Raw genomic sequence first — 10,140 nt, 5'->3', positions numbered from 1 at the left:
TCTTGCAGCAGTTGCCAAAAATTTTATTCATATGCATAAACACATATCCAGGGCGGATTCAGACCGTATTTGCCGTATGGAAATAGCAGTCTAGGTGGAGTTCAAGTGCCTTCAAAATTTTGCGCTAAAAATACAGCAAACAATTTTGAATGGAATTGGCTATATTTATTTGTTTTCTTTTTCTGTGATTCATTGACTAAGGAAATCAAAATTTTACATGGTAGCAAAATAGCTTTGATATTGAAGAAGAAGGGAAGCTGCTTGACTCTTCTGCATTAAATTGCTTTTCTTCTTCCGTATGACAAAGCGCAGCAAAACTGAGCCAGAATATAAAATTCCATATTATGGTTTTTATGCTATTGCTGCTTGACTGAATGGTATGCTCAAATGGTGCTCATTTTTGGTCCAGGAAACTTGAAATGTTTGAAAATTCCTGCCCGAGACCCTCGCATGTGCTTCGCGCTGAACGGCGCCCCTAGTGTGGGGAGTGTGCCGCTTTTTGGGGGATGCTGCCCTTAAATCTGAAAAAATACTGTCTAGCTCAGCCCTGGTCGCCCTGATTATTACTGTGACAAACAAAGCGAGCTTGGGCCTACATAAAGTTCTACAAAATGCAATTACACATCTATTTTAATGATTTCACAAGTTAATGTATCAAAGTTCCAATAATTCATGACTTGAAAGCAGTTTTTCTACATTTATTTTTTCGCAAAGATCACTGATTAACATCTCGAAAGAAATACTCTCAGAATATCCGTTTCAGATTGTTAATATACACAGTGAGTCGAGTCTTTCTTTGAAGCATAATGGATCTATTTGCGGGTTTTTTCGACGTTGGCCGTGTGAGAAGACCTCTCGTGTTATGCAGTTAGTGACCATTAATGTTAAAAAATATTCTTAAATGCAGTTCAAAATTTGGAAGACACTTCTGCTAGTATTGTCTTCTGTTAAATTGTGTTGTAAAGTTCCATGGGAGGTGAGAGATCGTTTTCTTGGTTGGTTTTTAACTTATGAAGAACATATGAATGGAACTGCTAAAGCTGTGTTCATTCCCAGCAGTGCCCCGTGTGGTACACCTGGGAATTGTCCGTGCAAAAAATTGCAGGGACGTTATAACTCCGGCTTTGCTGAATCTGCGGTAGTGCGGGTTTAACCATTACGGGGCGAGTCTTTTTAATCATTACTCGGGTTCGTAACATTACTGGGGTCTGCGTCGGCTCGACTACTGGGGAAGTGAAAAATCTTTATTTTTTTTTTTTCACCTTTTTCCAACTTTGTGGCTGCCCCCTTTGGCCCTGGTATGCCTAAGCACGTGACTTAGTCTGGTTAATGGTTGAATCCGGCCCACTGGTTCTCTAACTGGGAGTGTGTGGGTGTGTGTGTGTGTGTGTGTGTGTGTGTGTGTGTGTGTGTGTGATGTTTGTGTGTGTGTGTGTGTGTGGTTTGTGTGTGTTGTGTTGTGTGTGTGTGTGTGTGCTGGTGTGTGGTGTGTGTGCACGTGTATGCGTGCGTGCACACTTGCGTGCGTGCGTATTACGTGTATAACTCACCGAAAAACGCAAGATCTTGAGGACTGCACGACGTTGCCGCACTGGTCTATCTCGTACTGTCCAGCACGAACTTGGCGCCAGCGGTCGGTGAAGTTAAGGAAGATGGTCACCTTATCTCCGCAGCCACGTGCAATTCTGCACCTGCCGTCCGACACTTGTGCGCAGAATCAAGCACCCGAAGATAAAAACTGTAGCGCCAGACCCCATAGTTATGGGGCCTCCAGTTCACCTGTGCAGAATCACTTACATTTTTGTGACAAACGTGACATCTTTTTTTTCTATTACTATTTATGGTGCACGTATTCACTGCGAACTTCCACAATTGTCACGTGCACGCACGACACGCACAGCACACCGCACACGGCACGGCGGCGCGCACGCCCACACACACCAACAGCACACACACCACGCACACACACACACACACCATACATCAGCAACACACACACCGACACACACACACACCACACACACACGGACGCGCGGCGCCGCGCAGCGCGCGCGCGCACGCACACACACGCAGCATATGTGGGATATAACAAATATAGCTATTAGTATCATATAGTATGGAACTAAGGTATACTAAGAATATAGTATATATATTTGGGATATAAGGTATTAGACGGGCAGATGCATGGACTCACCCGGAGCGTGGGATGCATCGAAAACACGAAGCAGAACAGACAGAGGCAGAGGAGGCCGACGGCAGAGATGAGGGTGGGTGGGAGATGTTCGCGGTCTTGTGACACGTTCTAATCCAGCGAATAGAGGATCAAACGGATAGCGACGACGATCACAGAGTAGCAGAACCCTGAAAATGACATCAGAACGACCTCAGTAATACGGCGTGGGCGTTCGATGGACTGCCGATGAGACTTATACAACATATTAGTAATACATTAATATACAATATATACTCCATAACATTAATGTTCGTGTGTGGGTGCGTGTGTGGTTGTGTGTGTGTGTGTGTGGTGTGTGATTGTGTGTGTGTGTGTGTGTGGTGTGTGTGTGTGTGTGTGTGTGTGTATATACAGTAGAAAAGTTCTTAGGTTTCACGATATTCAGTTATATTTTAATAAAAGAATGAGAGTCGCGACAGCTTTAGTTGGCGTGTACACAAGAGCTTTGATCTTTATAAATCTGTATATATACGTGTGTGATGTGGTGTGTGTGTGTGTGTGTGTTGTGTGTGTGCGTGGTGTCGCTGTGCGTGCGTACGTTGCGTCGTGCGTGCGTGGTGGCCGTGCGTGCGTGTATGTGCGCGTAGTTTGGCGCGCAGCGATCCATTGAAACCTTCGATAATTGTCTTCAGCGCTTCCATAGAATCTTGTTCTGCAGAAATATTCCGTTGACTGAGATCTGGCCCGTTTAAGTCGCATATTTAAAATGATGTGCATGAGGGATTGGTTTTTGCATTTTTTTGACACATTGTCGTTTTACAGTGCATGCCCCTGTTTATCGAGAGCGCGATCAAAAGTGGGGCGCTGGACCACTGTATTAGATAGGAGTTAGGGATAATAGACCTTCCCTGGTCTTCTTTCTTCCTCTTCCCTCCCTGCCTTCCTCCTCTCGTCCCTCCCCTCTCCCTCTCTCTCTCTCTCTCTCTCTCTCTCTCTCGTCTCTCTATCTATATGTCTTGTCTTAGAGTATCTAGGTCCTTTCTCTCTTCTTTCTCTCTCTTCTCTCTCTCTCTCTTCTCTCTCTCTCTCTCTCTCTGTCTCTCTCGTCTCTCTCTTCTCTCTCTCTCTACAAGCTATATCTCTCTTCCTTTTTCTGTTTTTCTTATTGTTCATCTTCTATTCACCCTCTCTCTCTTTCTCTCTTCCTCACGTTTCATCTCTTCCCTCACGTTTCTCTCTCCCTCGCCGCATCGCGCAACCGGCGCCATTCACACGGAGACCGCTGCTGACACCTGGTGGTAGTTCTATTACCCGCCACTCACCACGTTCAGCCACGCGGCTCAGTAGCGCTGCAGTCGGCTCCCGCCAGGAGTCGCACCTTCTCGCGTGCAGGCGCCCTATCGGGCTCACCCGAAGCTGATCGCCAACTGGCAACGCGCAGGCACGTGACTCCGATCAGCCCTCCTTGATGCCTTTCCGGCCAGCACGCCGCGGACGTACGGACGGTTCGCACGGACGTAGGCGAGGCGCCGAAGAAGTGACTCATTAGGCGAGCAGCCGCCGTCACGCGGGACGACTGACTGCGCGGAATGCGTGCGTCGGTGCTTCGCGTAGAGTGAGTTCACGCCGTTATCGAACAGCGTTCGAATGACACCGGGCGTTCGAGTCGGGCGCGAGACGACGTCGCTGCCGAAGTCTTGCCGTCGCACGGTTCAGAGCGTAGCTGCTCTCTGCCTGTCGTGAGCGCTGGGATGAGGGGAGAGAAGGAAGACGGGCGGTATGCGTGAGACCTCCGCCGGGAGGCGGCGCTGCGATCGCTGAGTGGCTACCGTACGCTGTTGCGTATATGGTATGGTGGCCGCGTGGCGTGCGTGCCAGTGGTGGTGTGTGTGTGGTGTACGTGCGTTCGTATATATGTGTGTGTGTCGTGATGTGTGTGTGTGTGTCGCTGTGTGTGGGTGTGTGTTGTGCGTGCCGTGGGTGGTTTGTGTGTGTGTGCGTAGTTTATAATGTGGGTGTGGGCGTGCGTGCCGTGGGTGGTTGTGTGCGGTCGATGTGTGCGTCGTTTATATGTGCCCATCGGTGTGTGCGTGCATGGGTGTGTGCGTGCGTGTGGCGTCGCGCAGCGACGTGTCTATGCAGTGCTCATGCGCGTGCGTGGGGCTGGCCATACGTGTGTTGCACGTGGCGAGCGTCAGTGTGTAAAGTGCGATCATGCGTGCCGATATCCAATAGTCAGAAATGCGTGGATAATTTATCACGCTCCGGCATGCGTTAATACATAATGACTATCGGAATAACGAGATGAATATGGAATAACGATAATAAGGCACGTTGTTAGACAAATGATAAATGTTTATGACTATCATAATTGACTCTATGACTCTAGTTATGACTCTATGGACGACAATATAACTTTAAAAAAAGTCTTCCTAGCGCAACAGGCATGACATCCAAGCTCCTACATTTATGATGTCATAATTATGATGATCTCATAATTAGGTATGAGTGTCCTAATGCCATGATGAGTGGTCATAATTAATTAATGTTTCTGACAAGCGTCTTCCAGATGATCATAAATCTTTAGATTCTACGCCCTGATTGCGTTCGTCCAAGATTATATCGGGCTGGGACAGTATCGATGGAAGAAGCGGATTTATTTCAGCGCTGCAAGCTTCCCTGGCCAGTACAGCCAGAGGCTCGTTATGAAAAGCGGACGAAGGGCCTGGTCTCAGTGAGCAAACAACGTTGGAGCTAAAAAAACTGGTGCCAAGATGGAGGCGCCTGAATGCCCATAGTGTGGTAGGGGTGGGTCCTGAGACAAGGCTTTCACGCCCCTATAAGTGACCAGAAAATCGATCGTTAGGTTTCTTTACGCGAGATTAGCTAATGTTTATTTGTCTAATTTTTTTCTCCAAAATTAGGGGGCAGCTATCAATTCATACGGAGCGATTTTTTCGTAAACTCGATCGAAAAACATCGATTGTTAAAGTCTCGTTTTTTCACACTTTTTAACCTTCTACAGACATGTCAACGAGTTGAATTCACGCGTAAGGACCTGTTATATAAGTTACGTCGTCGTTCTGTCGATAAGGTTCGTCTATACCGGATGACACAGGAAGTAAGTCACTTACATGCTATAGTCGAGCTATCGCCTGTCTGCGGCGAGAAGTCTGACAGCAGTAAGGTGGCAGAACTGCTAGCTGCCTCTCTGCTCCTCTCGCTTTCTCTCGCTCTCTCTCTTCTCTCTCTCCTCTCTCGTCGTCTCTCTCTCTCTCTCTCTCTTTCTTCATTTCCTATTCTCTTCTCTCTTCGTCTCTTCTCTCTTTTCTCTTGGTCTCTGCTTCGTCTCTCTTCCTCTATCTATCTCTCTCTCTCGTCTCTATTCTCTCTCTCTCTCTTCATCTCATCTGTCCGTTTCTCTCTCTCTCTCTTTCCTCTCGCTCTGTCTCGATACTCTCCTCGCTCTCTCGCTCCCTCGCTCTCCCCTCTCTCTCACACCCCCCTCTGGTCTACTCTCCACTCTCTCTCGCTCTCTCGCGGTCTCTCTCTCTATCGTCTTACCTCTCTCACTCTCCCCCTTCTCTCCGACTTCTTCATCCTTCTGCTCTCTCTCCTGCTTCTTCTCTCTCTCTTCTCTCTCTCGTTCTCGCTCTCTCTCCCCTCTCCATCTCCCTCTCGCTCTCTCCTTCCTCCCCTCCTTATCTCCCATCTCGCTCTCTCTCCCCTCTTCTCTCCTCTTTCTCTCTCCCTCTCTCTCGCTCTCTCGCTGTCTCTCTCCTTCTGCCCTCTCTCTCTCTCTCTCTCTCTCTCTCTCTCTCTCCTTCTCGCTCTCTCTCCCTCTTCTCTTTCTCCCCCTCTCTCTCCCCGCTTTCTCTCCCTCTCTCTATCTCTCTCTCTCTCTCTCTACCTTCGAATCGATGACTCCACCCGTGTAGTGTGGCAGTGACTCCCTGTAGTCTGGCCTCGGATCTTTCGATCCGACGGCGGCGTCATCTGGCGGCGCCGCGTGCGACCTTCGAGGCGGTCGCTGAGGCGAGCCCCCAGGTGGCGCGTCTGTCGTCAGCTCGACGTTCGTGAATGCCGGGTTGTCATAGTGATAATGAGCGTCCGGTGTCTCGTGCAGGTTCTCGTTGCTGGGCAACGGATGCGACATGTTGCAGGCGTTTACCGGGGATAGCTGCTTAATGAGTTTATCCGCAGGGCAGCAGGTGTCCTGCAAACACAACACAACATAACATAACATAACATAACATAACATAACATAACATAACATAACATAACATAACATAACATAACATAACATAACATAACATAACATAACATAACATAACATAACATAACATAACATAACATAACATAACATAACATAACATAACATAACATAACATAACATAACATAACATAACATAACATAACATAACATAACTTAAACATCACATCACATAACATAACATACCATACCCTAACATAACATACCATACCATACCATAACATAACATAACATAACATAACATAACATAACATAACATAACATAACATAACATAACATAACATAACATAACATAACATAACATAACATAACATACCATACATACATAACATAACATAACATAACATAACATAACATAACATAACATAACATAACATAACATAACATAACATAACATAATATAACATACCATACCATACCATACCATAACATAACATAACATAATATAATATAACACAACATAACAACGTAACATCAGATCTGCGCACGCACGCACGCACCGACACAAACACACGTACGCATGCACGCTCACACATACATACATGCTTTATTACATACGTGACTATTTTGTATATTGCTTTTAGGTATGTGAACCACAGACGACATTTCTCGATATTGTGCTGCAAAGCGGCATACACTAACTATACAGAACAGCGTTGTTTTGAAATGTATAGATTCCCATACACGAATTTTTATAAAATAGCCATAGCCGTAGATAGATAGATAGATAAATAGATAGGTAGATAGATAGATAGATAGGTAGATAGATAGATAGATAGATAGATAGATCGATCGATAGATAGATAGATAGATAGAGAGGTGGTTGGATGGATGGATGGATGGATGGACGGGCGGGCGGACGGACGGACGGAATGACGGAGAGACAGCTAGATATATAGATAGATAGATAGATAGATAGATAGATAGATAGATAGATAGATAGATAGATTGATAGATAGGTAGATAAATAGATAAATAAATAAATAAATAAATAAATAAATGGCTGGATGGATGGATGGATGGATGGATAGATAGATAGATAGATAGATAGATAGATAGATAGATTGATAGATAGGTAGATAAATAGATAGATAAATAAATAAATAAATAAATAAATGGCTGGATGGATGGATGGATAGATGGACGGATAGATAGATAGATAGACAGACAGATAAATAGATAGATAGATAGATAGATAGGTAGATAGATAGATAGATAGATAGATAGATAGATAGATAGATAGACAGACAGATAAATAGATAGATAGATAGATAGATAGATAGATAGATAGATAGATAGATAGATAGATAGATAGATAGATAGATAGATAGATAGATAGATAGACAGATAGATAGATACAGATAGATATATATATAGATAGATAGATAGATAGATAGATAGACAGACAGATAGATAGATACAGATAGATAGATAGATAGATAGATACAGATAGATAGATAGATAACACGCTCGTAATTAACCATGTGCGCACTGGACCGCACACAATATGTATAGCGACTCGATAATCCTTCAATGCAACTCATCAGATCGCTTAGAAATATAACACACAAACTTTCACGTGCGGGAGAACATTGATATTCCCAAGTACCCCCGAGACGATATACGTTAACATTAACAGCTTTGAATCAGACGTATTTTCCGGACGGCATTTCGTTCTCGCTAATAGTATTTTTTAGGTTAGGAAACGCATATATTGCAGCGTCGAATACGACTGCAAGACAGACCCCAACGTTTTGAAACATATGTAGAAAAATCATTAGCCTGGGTCTGCAAATCAATGCACGAATATGAGGATTAAATGCCTAAACGTTCAAAAATATAAGACCTATGCTAGAAATCGGCGACTCCTATCGCTAAAACTGAAACTAAAACAATTAGGAAAATAAATTTCCTTCGAGCCGGAGTTGAACCAGCGACCTAAGGATAACTGTTCACGTACCACTACAGTCCTCCGCTCTACCAACTGAGCTATCGAAGGAACACACAGAACACGTGCCTAATCACCTGGCTGAATATTTTCTGCCGACCCAGCTAAAACTGGTTTCCTGTATTTGTCTGCCATGACCTACTGCGACAGCGTAGCATTCGCTGCAGTGCCCGCACAGTAACAACAGCTGCTATTTCTATGATATAGACAAATCCCATGCACTTCAAACGCTTATCTGCTTAAAGTGATTACGCCACCGTAAATATTAAAAAAGAAAAAAGAAATTTCCACTTTTTCACAAAATGTAATCAAAGTAATTCAGTTCACTTTTTATGGTTAAATTTCTGCATTTTACTTCTTATTTTACTATATTGTTCGATGTGAACATATACTCGTGACTCATACATAGCCCATAGCAAGCAATTAATGTCAGGAACACAATATGAAATCGTCCAGGTTTTTTGGATTTTTAACTAGTTGAGAAACAATCTTATCAGGTAAGACTTTGACGATTTGTTTAGTCCCGTTAGTTCTTACTTTTAATGTAAAAAATGGCAACAAAAATTTTACCATAGAAAATTCGTGACGTAGTCAATTTAAGTAAAACTATATTATATGATTACTAGTACTTTAACGGATAGAATCTCCCAAATATGTTGAAGAGTAGAATACGTACAAGTATTGCTAGAACACAATATGTGCAATATGCCCGAAATAGGTCAATAAGTACTAACTACGCTAATCCTAATATACACTAATTATGCTAATCCTTTAAACATTTGCCATAAATAACGGCATTCTTAATTAAACATAAACTTAGCATTCAGCACAGGGAAAAGGAAACTAATGAGTAATGCACTTAATTAGATTCGGTTAATTATAAAACGGACTTGTGCATAATTAATTCATTGGCAAACATAAATAAAGTTCCCTACAGTTACTTGACACTTTCCAGTGAATCACGATAAAGGCCGAAATTTCGCCTTTTTCCCCTGATTATTTCAAAAATATTGTGATTATTTGTTTAATATATATATATACAAATATTTATTTTATATTACAGACGCGCACGCAGACACACGCAGGCGCGCACACAGACATCAAGCACGCACGCGCTTATACACGTACACACGGACGTACACGCGGACACACACATACGTAAACGCGCGGGAACACACATACGCACGCACACACGGACACACGCACATACGTACACGCGCGCGGGAACACACATACGCACGCACACACGGACACACGCACATACGTACACGCGCGCGGGAACACACATACGCACGCACACACGGACACACGCACATACGTACACGCGCGCGCGAACACACATACGCACGCACACACGCACACACACATACGCAGCACGCACGCACGCTCACGCACACACGGACGTACACGCGGACACACACATACGTACGCGCGCGCGAACACACATACGCACGCTCACGCACACACGGACACACATACATACGCGCGCGCACACACACATACGCACGCAAACGCGGACACACACATACGTACGCGCGCGCGAACACACATACGCACGCTCACGCACGCTCACGCACACACGGACACACATACATACGCGCGCGCACACACACATACGCACGCAAACGCGGACACACACATACGTACGCGCGCACGCACGCACGCTCACGCACACACACACCGCACACGCACACACACACACACACACACACACACACACACACACACACACACACACACACACAC

General features: G+C 44.6%; 1 protein-coding gene, 1 long non-coding RNA gene and 1 other non-coding gene across 3 annotated transcripts in view; all 3 read right to left on the bottom strand.

The window, feature by feature from the left end:
* The window catches only part of LOC106806350 (renin receptor-like), a 29,636-nt gene that overhangs the window by 2,731 nt on the left and 16,765 nt on the right, over window positions 1-10,140 (bottom strand). The gene's annotated exons all lie outside the window — the stretch shown is intronic.
* On the bottom strand, window positions 1,554-3,531 carry LOC106806351. Its single transcript, XR_001393535.1, has 3 exons — window positions 3,496-3,531; window positions 2,195-2,361; window positions 1,554-1,779 (listed from the first exon to the last, which is right to left on the bottom strand). It is a non-coding gene; the product is annotated as an uncharacterized LOC106806351 (long non-coding RNA).
* Trnay-gua lies at window positions 8,357-8,445 on the bottom strand. Its single transcript is given in 2 exon segments — window positions 8,357-8,392; window positions 8,409-8,445. It is a non-coding gene; the product is annotated as a tRNA-Tyr (tRNA).

Source organism: Priapulus caudatus, unplaced genomic scaffold (assembly GCF_000485595.1).
Source record: "Priapulus caudatus unplaced genomic scaffold, Priapulus_caudatus-5.0.1 Scaffold155, whole genome shotgun sequence".
Classification (NCBI taxonomy): domain Eukaryota; kingdom Metazoa; phylum Priapulida; class Priapulimorpha; order Priapulimorphida; family Priapulidae; genus Priapulus; species Priapulus caudatus.
This window is presented reverse-complemented; position numbering and strand designations above follow the sequence as displayed.